The sequence below is a fragment of the Callionymus lyra genome, chromosome 13, assembly GCF_982586985.1.
Source record: "Callionymus lyra chromosome 13, fCalLyr1.hap1.1, whole genome shotgun sequence".
Lineage (NCBI taxonomy): Eukaryota > Metazoa > Chordata > Actinopteri > Syngnathiformes > Callionymidae > Callionymus > Callionymus lyra.
In genome coordinates this window covers 13,386,324-13,403,880 of record NC_141830.1, presented here as the reverse complement: position 1 = coordinate 13,403,880, position 17,557 = coordinate 13,386,324, and the positions used below count along the sequence as shown (strand labels likewise).

The following is a 17,557-nucleotide window of genomic DNA, read 5'->3' as shown; positions in this document are numbered from 1 at the left end:
GAAAAGTCTTAACAAAAGAGCTTTTAGAGCGATCACAAATGAAATCAAAGTGTTTTCCCACCTTATTAAAGTCCAAATAACATAAACCACAAGATAAACTGCGACCGTGTCATCAATGGAAACTTGAAGCAGGTCAAAACGACACAATCGTTTCTCCACTGAGCAAAAACACTACGGCCTGTGCTGGAAAAACAAGCAGAATATAGGTAAGACTACAGATCTAAAAAAGGTTGCACAGAGCTTCAAACAGTGTGAGGGAGTTCTTTTGTTTCAGGAAACATCTCCAGAACAGAGCAAACCTCATTTTATTTGAAGAACCCAAATTGTACTCAAACGTGCCTCAGTGTGCACAGAGAGTCGGGATCCTCTGTGAGAGAAAGTCTGCTCAGTTTTCAGTTGCCCACTTTGAAAACAGGAGTTTGTGTGTGTGTAGGTGTGTGTGTGTGTGTGTGTGTATGTAGTGGTTGTGGGTGTGTGTGTGCAGGAAATCAAAAATTCTTCAGCACCGCAGCCTGCAGCTGGTTGTTGATTGGAAGCAGGCAAGGGCACCAGTTCCCCAGGTCGACCAACTCCTCCCAGAGGAAAGTTGGGAAAACTGGGAGGTCTAGGAATCACATAGGAGCACCTCCCTCCTGCGCAGTCAATGCAATGTTTGTGTTTTGTACAAACACAGTACATAAGGGCTAATGCTAGCTTGTTAGTTGTGTCAGTGCAGGATCCAGGGAGGGCAGCGAGAGCACATTCACAAGGGTAGGTTTAGCTGTCACTTGCAGCAGCTTGTTATTCTGTGTGCACGTTCAAGTACAAGCAGACTCCAGCCTCCCCTCCTACTTTTGTCTTCCTCTCCTCCCCCTTCCTTCCAACACTAAATTTCTGTGGGCAACAACATGATGAGCTCAGCAGCTTCTTACAACAAATGTGTGCCTTCGATCACAAAGCCTGACTCCCTTCTTCACCTGTTGCCGTTTGCAAGCGAGACACTTTTACTGAGACATAATCACCTTTTTATTGATCTCTCATTCCACTATCAATCACTTAATCATTAGCATATGATACTAATGATAACTATTCTTTAAATACCAGTTATCTTTGTGAAGTAAATAAGTGAAGAAAGCTGGACAATGGCTGCAGGAATTTTAATTTAAAACCTTAAAACCAATGTTTATACATTTGTACCGATTTGTTGTTAAGTTTATGCAGATCTGTGGTATTGCTGACAAAAGACAAATTATTGATCTTGTTATATCAGAGTTTAAAGCTCAGACATTGGGTAGAGAACGGCTTTTCAACTTATGGCCCACTGGCCAGATTTAGCCCTTCAAGCCATTCTGACCCACTTTTGACCCATTTACCCATAAATAATGACTGAGTTATCAAAGAGCTGTGAAGACTTTAGTTTAGTTTATCCGGAACACAATCTTCTTTTTAGGGTAAGTAATAATGTTATAATAATGCTAGACCCTCTCACCGACGATGATAACAGAAGATTTAGCACAGAATGGATTGAAAAATATCTCCAAAAACCGCTTCTGCAGAGCAACTTAACTAGTACTGGAGTTCAGCCCCAAGATGCATCATTACTTAACTCGTGTTGGGGCTGGTTGAAGACTGATATGTTCCAGGCAACATCCTGTTAATAAATGGGAACATCCCGGTTCATCTTCTTGTTTAACTCCCTGGGCACAGTGTAGCCGATGGGTTGCACGTGGCCATTTGTTTTTATGTGTCCCTAATGAGGTCAGGGTTAAACTGTAAAACTACAAATGTTGCTGACAGACAACACACTAGCCATTACTTTATTTTAGATTTAATATAACTTGTTATACTTAAAATACCATAAACAATATTTTTTAAAGGAAAGTTTAAATACATTTTAACTAAAATATAAACAAAATAAAATATTAGACAATAAAATAAGACTATTTACAGAGAGATTGCAAGAATAAAAACAGCTATATCAATTGTATTGACATTTAATTTGTTACATGTGAAATCTGAAAACAACAACAATAGTTTTAGCAAAGTTGTCTCAAATCTAAGTGAAACCAAAGCCAATTCAGTCTTTACAGGCAAAAACAAAAACTGTGCATGAATAAACAATTATATTCAAATTTATCCACAAAGTCTCAGCGGATAAAAGTCTAAACTGCACACAAACAGGATCGCACAAGAAGCTTGTTTAAAACCACTGAGCTGCCAGTAATGAAACAAGCATGAGGGACTCTTTCGATGTCATGGCGACCTGCATTTTTTATATTTAGTTAAAAAAGCACAAATTCTGTGGAATGACAGAGATAACAACGAGACAAAAAAGATATGCATCTAGAAATATTGGCAGCGTAGAATTTTTAATATTTTGCTTTGGTGTTTGGATGGAATAGTACATTACATTGTAATGTAAACTACAACATTGCACCTATATAAGAAAACAGTCCCTGCAAACCCTGCTTCTCTTTCCTCAGGCATTATATGTCAAGACCAAAATAGAAACCCTCACAGACTTTAAGTGTCTTATCCAAAACCACTAATCTTTTTGTTTGGAATATTTAGCGTTTATCTGAATTAAAGAAAAGAGGGTGGGAGCAGATCTTCTCTCCAGAGATGCAAACGCTAAAGGGGAAAAAACAAGCGTCTGGCATGACGGTTTCTACGCTCAACAGCAATGCTGTTTTTTTGCCAGCATTTTGGGAACATTAATTGCCGGTTGACAAGCCCCAACAAATGCTTGCGAAGAGCAAGTATGGAATAATCTATAAGTTCAACACAGCAGAGTACCTCGCATGAAAGATAGCTTGTAGGTCTGGTTAGCTGTTAGCTTAGGCATCCCTGCAGCCAGTGTCCTATTTATACACAAGTTGACATAATAATACAAAAAGACAAAAAAGACATTGACAGAGGTCTATATTATTCAGAGAGAAGACTCCATGTGCTGAACAGAAAAGATATCAGCAGAAAATGCCCAAATACATTTTTTTAAAGGGCGATTACTAGTAGGTAAAGGATCACAGTGATGAGTCACTTACCAATGGTAAAAAAAAAACATTTTATGCATAGCTTTTACTGGTATTTGGGTTGTTTTATTCTGGTCTTGTGTGCCTGTGGATGCAAATTTAAGAATAAATAAATCCTACCCTGCATTTTGAGTGAGACTCTTGACACTTTAATAGCCCAACCTAACCCACCAAACTTTCCTCACTCGCATCAGAAAATACATAAAGCTATCATCTGATCAACATTTTAGTAAAATATTTCTGTCCGAATTTGATACATGTTGTGTATAGGCTATAGGTATTAATTCACTCACATGACGTGAGTTATGCGTCTCTCAATTTCCACAGAAAACTTGTAATAAGCGTTGCAAATTTCAAAATCGAGACATGTGTCATTTCGTTCTTGTTACAAAAACACGTCAAGAGCATTTTTCATGAAGTACAATTTCAGATCCTCAAAGCACAGCTGGTTCATGTTCCACACACCACAATATATTGGGGAGAACCACAAACAGTGGTACAAGAGATGAATGGAATTATCATCTTCTATGGATTCCAAATTATCTTTAAAACATTAGCTTTGCAGAACTATTTTTTCAAAAAAGGACCATTGATCTGAGATGCTGAACCTGACTTGTGCTTGCACCCTAATAAGCTAGAACCTTGGTTGCCTCATGATCATGATGAAGTATTTACAACCTAAAAACAGTGAAAAAGACAAGCAGGAAGCAATATCTTTTTTTAATTCACCCCACTTTGAGATAACAAAATACAGAGCAAAAAATACCAAGCATAGTTTACATTAATCCCATTCCAAAGCCATGCCTCAAGAGGAAGTATCACACCAACACATTTTTGAGATAACAATGTCCCACACAAGATGCAGTAAACTTCAAAGATCAAACAAAATATTTTAAAACAAATGCAAAAAAGAGACTTGATTTCCCATTGTGAACGATGGGAAACCATTCATTTCACTTTATTTACCCTTTATTTATTCAGGTTAGTCTCATTGAGATTAAAATCTCTTTTGCAAGAGAGACCTGGCCAGGATGGGCAGCAAAACACATACCATAAAGACAATTGCATACAGTTAATACCCTGACAACCATTAACAAGACGAATATACTTGGCCAGTAAAAATCAATATCAAATCATTAAACTTTTTGTAGCAATTCACGCTAACGTGACATATTTCCAGAATATGAGTGGTTACATTTTTTTTTTATTTGTATACCGTAAAGAAAAAAACAATTTAAACATCAACACGATTGACTGAATAGTAACCAGGTGGCTGGTAAACATGCCACTTCGTCCCTTATCTTTCAAGCCTTTCCAGGCCCATCTTGCTGAGACACCAGAAAGCACACTTCAGTATCGATTAAAAGGTTAACATGGCAACCAATGAAAATGTAATCTTTGCAACCTGGCACCCAGGTAATCGGTCTTTCAATATGGCTATACAACTATAGCCATTGTGTATAGGATGTACCTCACAGTAACCCCATTTTCACAGCTTACATGGATGCCAACGCCAGTATTTTCCTCATAAAACAGCGCTGGACTGAGAGCCAACATGTTGAGCCTTTAGTTGACAGCAACTACAGGCCTGGGTGGCAGCGGCGTCTCTCAACACGGCCAATTGAACACAATGAGATGACTTGCTCTGAGGCGCTTAGCGATGACATGCCAAGTATGCAGTGGCCAAATCTTCGCCCTTTGATGCCTTATAAAACGCACCTACTGTATGTCATCATGCTCGTTGAGGCCCAGAGACAGCGGGACATTAGCAGCGGTTCTGTGTTCGGTCAGCCCATTCCACCAGTTCACTCCAATGCTGGGTTTCAGGTCACACTGCAAAACTGAGATGTTTTACTACTCTTTATCGGTGGACCATGGTTTCTGGTAAGTATTTTTACACTTAAAAAGTTACCTTAAAGTCTAGTTATTTTATTGACATGCTATTGAATGCTCCTCTAATCACGGCATAAAATTATACTTCATTTTGCACAATCGTATGAGAAAATGTCTGTCAAAGATGAGGCTGATGTTTATATTAATGGATAAAAAAGTTTAAATTATGGATGCTCATCTGCTTCTCTGCACCCGTGGTCTTCCATGTGCTTGGCAACAAAGCTAGCCCTCAGCCGGAAATGCTTCCAGCAGCTGTTCAGAGTATCATTCCCCACCTTGAGGCCAACCAAAAGACAAATAGCAGCCAAGTCACGTGACTCTTCTGCTGCTTAGATGCCATTCAGCATAAAAAAAAACATCTTGAAACATTCAAGTCATGCTAAAAGGATCTACTTAACATAAATTGACGAACTGATATTTTAACACCAATAACTTTTGATATAAACTTTATAATTACACAGCTTTCAACTTCACTTTCACAATATAAAAACAAAATGTATTAGTGTTATAGCAGATAACTATAAAAGCAATTTTTTTTAACAATTCACCTTGTTGGTTGGTTTTGTTGTTTTTATGATAATAAAAATATAATTTAACTTTCAGTGAAATACAGACCTGCAGCCATGTTTGCTGTCTAAAAAGCAAGGTGTATAATACAGATCAGTAATCTGCCTAAGGTAAGTAAAATTAAAGTTTTAAAGCGTTACTTGACATTTAAACCAACAAGACTTCAGATCCACCTCTTTTAATAATAGGCAAATTTTTCATTTGTTTTTCTATCGTTACTCTGCTGCTGCCATTATGCTATTTAAAGGATAATCCAAAGAAAAATTTTGTCAGTTTAACCTCTGCAAACATGTGCAGTACATTGGGTTGTGATGTATATATGTCTGTATTTAGAATGGCACAAAGGCAGGAAAGGATGGAATTAATAATCTGAAAACCCTATGAGCAGCCTTTGACAACAACTCCTACCTTATGTTAACTGTTTGTGTTGCATCGAGTAAGAAGCAATTTCACAGTTATTGTGAAACAGGTTTTATGCGAGTAAAATGGCAATGGTGAAGCAGTGCCTCTTTATTAGTAGTTGGGTGGAGAAAAAACATTCTCACTCACCTTTGCCAGAAACTTTTAATATCAGCCTGCCAAGGTATTTCCATTTTAGTTCAAATTTGAATGTTAGTAACCCGAGTAGCCAACGAAGTAGCATATCCAAACCTGCCTTTTTGTGAGTTTTCTGCCCTTCTTCTTGCCAGAACAGCAATTTTGCAATAATGAAGCCATTGATGAAAGTTGGTACACAAGTAAACTATGTTGCCAGTATATACTTAATAATAATAATACTAGTTATAAACCAACATTTACATCCAAAAATGTTGGAGAGTGCTTTTCTATAGGACGAAGTACTCAATAATACAACTTTTCTTTTAATCAATTTCTCCTGGATAGGAATGATTTGCAGTTAGTTTTGTCTTAACAAGTCCCTTTTCTATCTCTGCATAGAAATGTATATGGATCACAAGTTAAAAGATTTCTACACAAGAGGAAAAAAAACCTCACTTCCATTTATAAAGAGACAGTTTGTGTGTGGATCCGGCCCATGAATGAGTCTCAGCTGTGATGTGTTCTCTGTGCCACCACTCACTCTTTGAGACGGCATCCTTCAAATCGGTCAAATGAGGTGTTTAAACTCAAGAGTGTGCAAATGTTTGACAAAAACATGGGTCATTCTAGGATGTGATTTAAAAGACCACTACTGCTACAAGAATTTCATTATGACCCACACAAGCAGTTGCCCTTGGCAGAGCTTAACCACAACAAACAGGAACTTTTCAGCCGGGTGGACTGGTTGTCCACCACACCCTGACAATATGTTTTCAGAGACAGAGAGGGAGCATGAGAGCCAAAGACCTGGACTGTTACTGATAGAAGGCCAGATCAAAGTGTTTCCCCATCATTACCAAGAGCAAAAAGCTGAGAGATGAAAGACTGTGTGCAGGCCTTTGGAGAGATGATGAAGGACAGAGCAGTCCCTGTATGACACCAAATGGATACTTTCTGTGCAGGGTCAGAGGGGTCAGAAATCCACAGGGGAAAAGGTGTCACTAGAACATGGATAAAGGGGGAAAAAGGCCAATAAAAGTGGCAGAGCTGAGATGAATTGAACATAAAGTTCCTTAAAAATGTAACTGTCCTTTCATTCAGAGATATTTCAAAAACTGAAGATGATGGATCGCGGACAATTCAATTGAATTAGAGCATAATCCAGACATCTTTATGATGTTCAGCAGCAAAGTTGTAAAATTAACTAAAACAAGTAAAATACTACACTGAAAACCTGTTTATTACCAGAAGACAAGAAAAAAAATTGAAGTCTATCAAATATTAAAAATCAAGCTGAATGTTATCAAACATTAATTAAATAAAAACTAAATAAATAGTGAAAGGTGAATTTGAAAACCTTTTAATTACAATTTTAAAACCACATAATTATATTTTGTACTTTTTCACCTGATATCCCAAAGTAGGGTTGTGTAGTAGGCAGGACAACTTAAACCAGTATTAGCTCACTAGGTCACAACTTACAATTCATTTTTAGCAAACTTCAATTAGACTAAACCTTAAAAAAGGGTATCCATGTGACAAGTTCTATGCATTCAATTAATGGAGAACTTAAATCTAGACAAAGTGACTCAAACTAAACTCATAATATAACTGAACGGTTAAAAGGAAGTTATAGCAACAATAACAATAACAGACATTAGTCAAATGTTAAGAATGTTCGTCATTCGTAATATGCCTGGCATCACAATTCTCTGTGGAGATAAAAGTATGGATTATCATTGAGCCGATTCAACATAAGAATGTTTAATATTTATCCAGGAGAGGCTATGTCAACAACTCTGGCTGGCTTCGAAGGTCTGACGCCAGGTAAGCAAACAATGAAATATTAAGAATGAACACGGAACTCTGCAGATGACTGGACAGAACCAGGACCCACTGCACTAGTTTACAAATGTATGCTTGACATTTGTTGTAACACTAGACAACGACAAAAGCGCACTACAGTACATACATTAGTACTTGCTCAGTTGCGGGGCATGTTTAGTGTCTGTCATGTGTTTTTGTTTTTGCCTTTTAAAAAGGCACCTTAACTTCAACTTGGCCTGAAACAACAAAAAGAAAATCCAGCATATTCTTTTGATTAAAACCTTAAACACTTAATGTACACACTTAAAGCAAATATAATGTAGAACATGTGAGTATGCGGGTTTCATGTACAGTGGATTAGGATGTGTGTGGGTTTCATGTGTGCGAAGACAAATGATTCAAAGTTCAGTGTTTTGTAACGCACTCTTTGTTCATAATAACAATAATGGTTGAGCTACACTTAAAGCTAATTCCTTGATAAAGTTAAATAAAATTATATACTCCTTTTACAGCTTTTACAGTAATATTAAGTACTATTAACAATTTATAGAATCACTGGGTCACAAGCCAAACATTATTATTTTAATTGAGATTCATGCAAGGTCTGTAGAAGGGGGAGAAAAGGAGAATATTTCATCCGCTACACAAAAGTGTTAACATCATGTCTTCACATCCCTTGTTTACTGTATACTGCAATGAACAAGTTTCCTCTTTGTTAGCCAACACAACCACTCGTTACTCAAACATTACTACAGCAGCGAGGTGTAATTATGTCTTTTAAAAAAAAGCTTGCCACATATGGAGAGAATTGCAGCTGGATTAAAGAAAGCCAGAACACGTTTTACCTTTCACTTTGGGTTTCATGCCTTCTGCTCAAACAGGCACGAGGTTTGTCACCAAGAAGAGTTTATATCCTCAACATTGGTAAGATCTGTCCGATTAAGTTAAATCCCCGTGAGAAAATAAATGATACATTTTAAAGCAGCAAAAATTAAAGATTTAAATATCAGCAGCAGCACCAGTGGAATACTTAAAAAACAACATCTTCTATGTGCTCAGTGCAAATTTGCCAAAATGTTATATTGCTTAAAACAAAGCTGCGTTTTCTGACAGAACTAAAAAGTGACAATCATTTTAGAATCTCTTTAAATTCATCTTAAAGCATATAGATGTCTTATGTCAAATGCACCAAATATTAAATCCATGTAGAGATACTTTAATTGAAGGGATGTGTGTTAAAATAAGAAGAGAAGTTCAGATACGAGATGAGTCAGTGATGCAAACGGTTGAGGGGTCATTAATGCGGCATTCAATTTGAATGAATCCCTCAATGTTGTAAATCTGGCCATTCAGAAAAATTTGCTGTATACATTATATACACATCACAGCTAACCTCATTTTCTTAATGTTTATCAACAGTAATTTATATTGACAATTTAAATGAATGCCAATAGGCATCTCAACTAATGAAACACCAAAGGGAAAAAAATAATGGAAATTAAAATTCTACTTTTACAGTTTACTTATAAAGTGTCTGAATAAATGCAATGCCGTCTCTAGAAACATGCCTGTTGGATTTCTGGTTCCAATTAGTTTAAATGCTACATCCAAAGGGAGCTGGCCGTGGAACTCCACTATATTCACTTAATTGATGGTTCTGCTACTATCCCGTTTCACAGACCGACCTCTGTAACGGAAACTTAAGAAACACTTCATTAGCAAGAGGAGCTAATCTTTAATTAATCTGCTTTGTTAGTGCTTGATTTACAAGTGCAAGGGGATTCATTAACCTTGAACCGTGTTCACACTGTCATTATGGGTAATGCAAGAGTTCCTATAATTTAAAAAGCTATTTGAAGCTACAAATTCATACTTCACACAGCCCGAGTACTACGGCACTTAGTCAGCAACCTTATCTGGGTTAGATAAAAGGCATTTATTCATTGAACTCAGTAGCCGTCTTGAACATTTTACTGTAACATGCACACACAGAAACTATAACAACGTGTCTGTATCTTTTGCAATGGCTGCATTCTTTTGAGTTCTCTGGCAGAAGCTCTGAGATTTGCTGAATCGTCCTTTTCTTCTTGTTGACTCGGGGGCATCATTTGACATGAACAGTATTTGGACCAAAGAGAAGCTACAGTGGTAATTTTAGATTGCTTTTCTGCTAGCAGCCGCAGCGGCTTCTGTTTAAAAGCAGAAAACTGTTGTTATGTCTTGAATAGCAAACTTTCTTTTACAATTTTGAGCCTCAGTCCACTGTGAAGTGTTAGAGAATCAGTTATCAAATCACTGTTTTATCTCTAATAAATGAAATATCCATGCAGATTATCCTTGAACAAAAAAAAACATCTTAAAGAAATGTGTGTTTGGTAAGTAAACAGGAAGTTCAGTTAAAGAGGTTCTTTAGTACATTAGTGGATTATCAGCAACACCTAAACATTTGGTTACCGACTGTATTATACAGTTTATAGCATAGGTGGCCAATTAATTAATATCGAATCAAATTAATATTATAGTGGTTACCATGTGACTATGAACAAAGGCCTAAATATGATGGCAAAACTGTTTTTTCTCAATGATAAACGATAAAAGAAAACTTAAAAAAGGTAAAGTTATTTAATTGTATATTATTTAATTGTATATACATTGCAGTGCATCAATAAAGGAACTATGAACAAAATATGTGATGATTATACAGATAAACTTGTTCAAATAAGGTTTTTCAATTCACTTTGATGGTCCAGAGATATGAAAAAAAGACAAATGAAAGGAAGGAAAAAATTGATAAATGAATAGTTTTAACTCTAACCGAATGGGGGCCACATAAGTCCAGTTAAAAGGCATGTGGTCCTCGGGCAGCACTTATAGGACTGGTGTATAGTAGGGATGTCACAAGAACCGAATCAAGCAAAAAATAATGAGATATAGGGTTGTTTTGGTACCGTAAATACACAAGTTTTTGTTGGAACCGTCAGAGGACAGTCTAGGCATACGTGCTCTGTGAGCGCCGAAGAAGACCTTCTGCCATCTTCAAAACAACAGCTTCTGCTAATTCAAGTGAAACAAGACACTTCTTATTTTTCAATTGTCAGTCAAAGTCGCATTTGAAAATACTCTAGATTTGAGGCGGAATGATGTGGAGCAACTATTAACCCTCAAAAACCTTCAAACGTGTCTCTGAAGTTTGGAAACCAAAGGGGGAAACACGTTGGACCAACAAACACTTGATAGACATCCTGACTTGTTTAGAGAGTTCAAGGTCAGTGAATTTCAGTTTGCTATGACTTGTGTCACAAACACACGCTCTGTTATTTGATCAAGCAAGACACTTTAGTAACACTCATTACAGACGTCCACGATATCAAAACGCATAAAAAAAAAATTCTTGATGTTGGTATCGACTAGTGGGATTTTGGTATTCTGACAACTCTAGTAAATGGTGTACTATTTACCCGAGAAAGTAATTATTGCAGTTACACTGCCACAGAGGCCAAGATAAAGTCATAATTTCTCTGTGTAAGAAGTAACAATATCAGGCAATAGAAGATTTCCATTTTGTCTTGCATTCTTTGAATCATCAAATTTGCTGTATTTTACTTAATGTGCCGAGCAATTTACCATCAACTTGCACTTCTTTGCTTAATTAACAACATCCAGAACCATTTGAAAAAACAACTTTCCCGTTATAAATGTATTTCACACTGAGCAGTTTGTTCCACTTCCATGTATCTTCCAGGTGCAAGATTTAAAATAGTACAACAAATATAAAAATCTATGCAACACTCTATAGTGAACAGCTTAAATTAAAAAAGCAGAAGCAGGATGAGACGGCACCATAAAAATGTGGTAAATTCTCCACCCCCATGAATGTGAATCACAAAACATAAACTGCCTTTATCCGAGAACCAAAGTCTTTTAGTGGCTGTGTGTGCGTAACAACCAGGAAGAGCGTTGTTGAGAAATACTACAGAAAAACATTTCAATGACACTGAAAGAAAAACAATCATAGACTATATAATGATTAAATAATGAAAACTATAGTTAATGTTGAATAAAAACAACTTTTGACCGTTTCTATTTTTCATTTTTAATCTAATCCCTGCAGTTATAAACCTTCTGAGCAGTCTTATGATTGATCTAATGTGACTTTAAGCAGATATTTATAAATTATGTTCCAAGTTTGCTGAAAATTGTGCCAGCAATACTCTCAAACTAGTTATGAGTAAGAGTTATTTTATCCCCTTTCATCATTATGGATAGTTTACGTCCTCTTTAAGTGTTATACAAGTAAATTAATTTTCTGAAAACTGTAGATGTATGATCAAATAAAATGACATAACATCACAATGTAGAACAAGCAGTTGCCTTTATATTATCAAGATCCAGTTTTATTGCCTTTTTTTTAACAATAAATGGAACCGAATTTGAAGCCTAACAATAATAGCCATATATAACTAAGAAAAAATAAAATAGAAGCGTAGTATCACAGTTTTGGAGGACGTAAAAACTATATGATAATAACAGCACCAAATGATAAAAGTAACCACCTGGTAAAAACATTGGTTCTGTTTTTCTATTGCTTATTTTGTGTGTTATATAATTTCATTCTTTTATTCTGTGCCGACACCACAAAAAAAAAATCCGGTTTTGTTTACAACACAACCAATAAAAAAATGTGATATAATTTATTAAACGATGCTTGTAATGAATGTTCCTGTTAAATGATTGCCGTTATTAGTCATGTTGCACACAGCAGGACTGGTGGTGAACTTTGCAAAAGTCAGCAAAGATGCAGGCGATGTAACCTTTGAACCGAGCAGGACAGAGAGCACCATGTCTAATGTAGGACTCCATTTAAAGCGGAGAAGTCAGGGGAGCTGGACGGGGGAGGGGGCTCCAATGAGAGCCTCTCTTCCTGCAGTGGGGGAGGGTTAAAAAGCACAGTCTTCTTCTAAACCGTGCAGAAGTTGGCATCAAATGATGGAGCCTCGAGCAATCTTTGTTTTCTACCTGACAGCTCAAGTACAGTAAAAAAAAAAAGCCATGTTGATAGAACATTCTCTCAAGTTGACGCGGAAACATTAACGGAGAAGCGACGCCGACACGGACCTGGAACCAGGAGCTAATATTGTTTCTCGGACACAGCACGAACAACAACAAGCGTTTCTGTCCTACATCCAAATAAACTTGCTTGGAATAATTTCACCTCGAATAATACCTCTTAAAATACACGACCCGTTGGTTAGCTACAGCATATTGTCAATTATAATACAAGGTTTCGAACAGGTTTTTGTGATCATATTATTCGTGATATTCGTCTTTCTATTGTCCATATGAATGAATACTCAGACGTGAACCGTGTACCTACTTACAGTGTACAATGTATCCTGGTAGCGTACACTACATAAGACCAAAACACAGTAAATTAGCAACATGCCACATGCATGACTGCTTGATCCTTTATGAAATCCCGATTAAGGACCCATCGCAGATGCTCAGAGCAATTGTTGCAAAGTCTCTACAGACTAGCAAACCAGCAAGACCTCCTAGCAACATATTGGGCTAGCTAAATGCACACATGGTTTAAGTTAGAGGTCTGCACCTATAAACAGTTGGTCATGGCAGCTTATTGGTCAGGAGGTACAATGTTGACTACATATAAAGAAAAGCAAAAATCATGCAATGAATGATAGGATTATAGCCGTGATGGGTTCCTGGTTTGACTCTTGAGGAAGACGGAGCAGTGATGTTTCAGAGAGTGGTCAATAAACTCCAAATGTCTCTGAACAGCTGAGCACAGATTAAAGAGCAAGAGATCAGAGGAAGAGGGTAAAACCAGAAGCCTGGCTTGTAAAAACCATTGAATGACAACAACAAAAAAAGCTGTGTTTACCAAATTATTTGCAAGTTAAGGGTTTTTTCTTCAACAAATTGTTGTTTTTTCAAAAATGAAATGCCATAAAATGTAGTCAGTTAAAAATTGAATTCAGATTTTTTTTTTACAGGTAAGCTAAATATATTTGAATAGAGAGGTAATTACTGAAAAAACTTTTTGTCTGCAAAACAGTTGTTAGTTAAAAAATTGAATTAAGATTTTTTTTCTACAGGTAAGCTAAATATATTTGAATAGAGAGGTAATTACTGAAAAAACATCAACATAGTTTAACCCTATTAAACTGTGTGTATCAGGGTAGAAAATGTAAGTGGTAATTTTGTTAACTACACCAAATTCTGACTAGTTTTTGCAAAATGTAGTAGAAGTAAGTAGGTTAACTGTAACATATTCACGACATTTTTTTTACTTTTTTATTGATTTTTATTTTACAGATTTAACGATGTAACATAAAGCACATAAAATACATAATAATTCAAACAACAACATATTGATATTTATTTAGAAATTCTTGATTTATTTATTTTTTTATCATGATTAGACTGAGCCCTAAAACAATTCCCAAAAACTTGCATAGGTTGGTCAACAATATACAAACTAATGGAGTTAATAAAAGAGGAATAGAACACGATATACAAAAAAATGTCACTGCATACGTGCTGACATGCCGGAGAAATCCTTGAACACTCACAGAACAACACTATGACTATCACACGGCACAACAACAAAGCTTGAGTAAATAGGTCAACTGTTGCAACCTGCGTCTTCCGGTTTTCGGTGTCTTGAAAGCATTACTCGAAAAAGAAAACCCTTCACCATCAGATAATGTCAGGTTGTCTCAGGGTTTGTGATGTTGTCTCAACAACAGCACCGGACTGAGATATGGTTGTTATCTGTGTCAAGCACAACTTCCACGAATCACAAACATCTGATCCCTCATCTGTCAAACACCCTCAAGTGACACAAATATCCACCACAAGAGCTTTTGTCTGCTTCTATTCATTTGAGGAAAAGTCACAGTTGAACCTCAGAAACACAACTGTAGGATAAAAACAATGAACCAAAGGCAATAATACAGTTTTTATATCAGCTCAACAGATTCGTGTAGTTTTAAAAGTGGCACTTTTGCTGTTCGAAAAAATTAAACTTAAGACACCAAAGAGATGTGAAGTTAGCAAGTGGTCTTTGCTTATTCAAGTTTCATTACCATGCCTGGCAAATATTTTAGTGATATAACGTTTCCATCCACGACTACTGTTCGGACGTTTAAACTCAATGGAAAAACTAGCCTAACACAGGCTACAAAACATGTAGCGTCTGTCACTTTAAACTCTAGATAAAATGACTTTAAATGTGAAAAGTCACTCGAACTTTACTCAAGAGGTTCGTACGCTAATGTTTAGTTATTGTTTTTAACTTTATTATCCGGTTATTTGCCGTCTTTGCAGAGCTTTCAAACTCAAGCTAACCCAGAGCTAGCCGATTAGCTGTGGACAAAAACTTTTAGTGAAAACTTTTTCTTGTCTCCATTTTTCCTGAACAAACACAGCCACAGTTTAAAAAAAAAAGACGTTTCGGTTTCAAAGTGAACTAGAAGAAGAAAAAAAAGGGGTGTTTTAAGCTTTTACCTTCCCGTCGCCGCCGCTCCCCGGGCCGCCTTCTGAACACCCGAGACCGCCGCCGCCGCCGGATCCTCCGGTAGGGCCGAGTGGCTGCGAGAGATGAAGCCGAGACTCGAGCAGCGACTCCCCGCCACACGAAGAGTCCGCTTCACCGAGGCCTCCGAAGCCTTACGTGGCCTGGAAATAGAGGTCTAGGCGAGAGAGAGCGAGAGAGCGAGAGAGAGAGAGAGAGACCGCGATCCTCGGGCCTTTTTTTGTCACAGACACGGGGCTATCTTTTTGACAGGTCGGCTTCTTCGCCCCCCCCTCCCCACTTTTCTCTTTTTCCTCACTTCCAGCACATACGAATCAAAATACTGTGACAGAATATGGCGGCTGCAGCTGTTATCGCGAGAGGAAAGACTTTTCTAAAAGTTTTCCAAAAAGGTGCTGAGGAGGGAGGTGAGGGAAGATGACAGCAAAGAATACACACTTTTTTTTTTTTTTAAATGCACAGAAGAGTTGCTGGTTCTCTCATAATGGTTCATTAGAAAACACGTGTTACTAAATCGAGAATTATACATTATTATTATCATGATATAAGTAATAAAGTGGTTACTACATGACCCTCAGAGCAAGAAGGCTAAATCAAAGGTACCTGGATTTAGAGTTTTCTTTTTCTGTGGGATTGTAAGTAAGTAAATAAGTAATTTTTATTTGTATAGCGCTTTTCTAGACCAGGGTCACAAAGCGCAATATTAGATTCAAACTTCCTGTTGATCCTGACATTCATTTGAAATACATCCGAATACCATCCATCTATCCATTAATCTATCTATCATCCATCCATACATTATCCATCCATCCATCAACCATCTATCAATCTATCCATCCATCCATCAACCATCTATCAATCCATCCATCCATCCATCCATCCATCCATCCATCCATCCATCCATCCATCCATCCATCCATCTGTTAATCCATCCATTAATCTATAGTAAGTAAGTAAGTAATTTTTATTTGTATAGCGCTTTTCCAGACCAGGGTCACAAAGCGCTTAAACAATCAAAACAATATTCAATAAAGTATATACTTTAAGGTCAAGATAAAACTGATAACACAACAGGAGTTCCAGAAAATCAAGGAAAAGCCTGAACAAATAAAAAGGTCTTAAGATGTTTCTTGAAGGAGTCAGTAGATCCATCAAGAGAGAGGAAGATCGTTCCAAAGCTTAGGAGCAACAGCCTGGAAGGATTTCTCTCCTCTGGTCCTGAACTGTGTGTGAGGAACCATCAGTAGATTCTGATCCACAGACCTCAGAGCCCGAGCTGCGGTGTAAGGCTGGATCAGATCACTGATGTAAGGAGGAGCCTGACCATGAATAGATCTGAAAGTATCTAAAGGATCTAAAGTTGATCCTGAAAGAAACTGGAAGCCAGTGAAGAGTTTTAAGGATCGGAGAAATGTGAGTTCTTCTACTTGAGTGGGTCAGTTGTAAAAATTCAATCCAGGTCAATCACAGTGCCTTTCATATTTATTTAGCTGGCTATAACTGGCAATGTATGCCTATTTTTGGGAGATAAATTCGTTTTTTATTAAAAATCATTGCCTTAGAATATTATTCTTTATATTATTATATAACTGATAATTTAACTCTACTTGCAAAATATTGAATGCAATTACATCCAGATTTTTTTTTAAAAAAGAAGGAAAGTTAACACAGTGTAGAGTCTACTCCTCAGTGTCCTCTTGACCCTTCAAGCCAAAAGAAAGAGGGGTTGAAGTTAATATCCTTAACATGATGAGAAAAATTCATACATTTATAGTAAGAAGAGAAAAATATCTTGAACTGCATATCTGATAATCTAAACCATTGAAATTGAATTAAACAAACCATTTTTGATGACAAACTATGTAAAAAAAAAAAATAACATGAAAAAAAGTTAATTCAAGATTTATTTTTAACATTTTCAGAGTCATAAAAATCCCTTAAAAACGAAAATTCAAATAAAAATAATAAGCCCAATTTAGTATTGAGTTTGACATGTATTTTAAGATTAGGATTCTAAAGCTATTTAAAGCTATTTTCATATTAAATAACGTGTAAACATTACTGTGCACATTAATATTGTAACAATTTGATTCTAAATACAAAGCTAAGTGATGAAGTGGATTCATAAAACCTTGATGGAAGCTGCTGACATGCCGGCAGTGGATGA

At 36.7% G+C, this 17,557-nt stretch overlaps 1 protein-coding gene across 3 annotated transcripts in view; it reads right to left on the bottom strand.

Annotated features, from left to right (window-relative positions):
* tab2 (TGF-beta activated kinase 1 (MAP3K7) binding protein 2) overlaps positions 1-15,971 on the bottom strand; it is a 29,910-nt gene extending 13,939 nt beyond the window's left edge. Inside the window, exon 1 of one of the 3 annotated variants that reach the window (XM_087805405.1) lies at positions 15,363-15,971. The gene's annotated coding sequence lies outside the window, so the exon portion shown is untranslated. The remainder of the gene's footprint in view (positions 1-15,362) is intronic. The other 2 variants (XM_087805403.1, XM_087805404.1) reach the window with 2 other exon arrangements.
* Positions 15,972-17,557: the final 1,586 nt, after the last annotated feature.